Source organism: Echinops telfairi, unplaced genomic scaffold (assembly GCF_000313985.2).
Source record: "Echinops telfairi isolate 266 unplaced genomic scaffold, ASM31398v2 ScPeMD7_31;HRSCAF=116, whole genome shotgun sequence".
NCBI classification, from domain to species: domain Eukaryota; kingdom Metazoa; phylum Chordata; class Mammalia; order Afrosoricida; family Tenrecidae; genus Echinops; species Echinops telfairi.
Genome location: NW_022103928.1, coordinates 30,103,421 through 30,104,962, shown reverse-complemented (window position 1 = coordinate 30,104,962; position 1,542 = coordinate 30,103,421). Strand labels below are relative to the sequence as shown.

The 1,542-nt window shown below is 50.3% G+C and overlaps 1 protein-coding gene across 1 annotated transcript in view; it reads right to left on the bottom strand.

Annotated features, from left to right (window-relative positions):
- EFCC1 (EF-hand and coiled-coil domain containing 1) overlaps window positions 1-1,542 on the bottom strand; it is a 58,144-nt gene that overhangs the window by 16,307 nt on the left and 40,295 nt on the right. The gene's annotated exons all lie outside the window — the stretch shown is intronic.

Here is a 1,542-nt window from a genome sequence, read left to right as displayed (position 1 = left end):
ATTTATCACACATGACATACTTCTATACATTTTAACCCTGGAAATAAGACAAGTAGTGGTTGTTTGAAAAAATAATTCCAGGTAGCCATTTGGTTTGTATCAGGAGAAACTGAACCTCCAAGAGCTTAGTGTCTGCCAAGTCTGGAATCTACCTGGAGTCAGTACATGCGTGTACTACCTGTGTACTATGTGTGTACTATCTGGAGTCAGTGCACACTGTGCTAGGCCGGGTTGGCTGGAGAAACAAATCCAGTGACACTCATCCATGTGTAAGAGAGGGCTTTCTGTCAAGAAGTCATTGTAGAAAACAATGCCTGATACTAGTCCATCAGTCCCTCTTCAGACTCACACAGCCACATGCCATGAGGCAGACTGCAGGAAGACCACAGGCCAGTGGCTACAGTCTTGTGGATCCAATGGCGGCGGAAGCATCACAAGGCTCTGTCAGGTCTCAGCCTCATGGCTGGTCAATTGGAATGTACAGGGGAGAGAGAGAGAGGAAGTTTCCGGGATTCTCCCTATGAGAAGGCCGTGCCCACAAGCAGGTACCTTCAGGCCGTGACCTGATGGACAGGCTAGACCCCACCCCCTACATTCCATATATCAAGCTGACCCGAAATGATGTAACTACCACAGTAGCATACTTCATAGGGACTGCTTCCCCCTCCTGACCATGCCTCTTGCAGTACGTGCCAGATGGTGACGCAGCTCTAGGACAACCCTGGCTTGTGGCTTCCCTCTGTCCTTTCTCTGGAGTGACTGTTCGTTCCTCCCCCGTGGCCATCCACTTAGTTATTCCTAAGTCCTCCCAGGATATCCTCAGAGGGGAAGTTCTGGAGGTGGAAAATCCAAGGGAGGGACATTGGGAATTGGAATGTGCTTGGCTTTCTCAGTATTGGTTGCAAACCTCTCCCAGGAAGAAAAGGCGTTAGTGGTTTCTGAATGTGGTGACAAGCTCCAGAACGCATTTTTCTACAAAATCAGTATCTACACCCAGCTCCTTTTCCATGGGACCCTTTAGAAGCCTGACCTTTTCTGCTTTCAGTCATTAATTGTCTTTCCTCAGTCTTCCGTTCTCAGTCACAAGGGTTTCCATGCACCTCTTCAAATCGGCAATTTGGATGGCCTGTTCCTCTCGAATGGTTTGAACATTTTTTAGGGCCTGGTTTCTGATGCGTGGCTCTGCTGGCTCACTCTTCTGCAGAAGTGAGAGCAGGGCGTGTCTGAATCCCCAACGGCCTCCTGACATTCGGGCAGGCGTCTCTGTGGATGGCCTGGGCTTCTGAGTAAGAAGTGAGCTCTGTGGGATGCCTGAAGGTGGGTGGCTACATCCTTGTCTGGGTGCTGCTGGGCTTTCCATCTCCCCGCACTCAGAGCTGATTCACGGGGCTATCCCTGTGCCATTCCAGTGATAAATGAGCCTGCTCAGACTGTCAGCCTCATGGCTTTGGAAAGATACCCAGCCGTTTTTTGAGACAAGGCATGTCCTCTTCGTATGTCCCTGGAGCCAACAGATGGTCTGCTCTGCGGATGAGCCCTTCC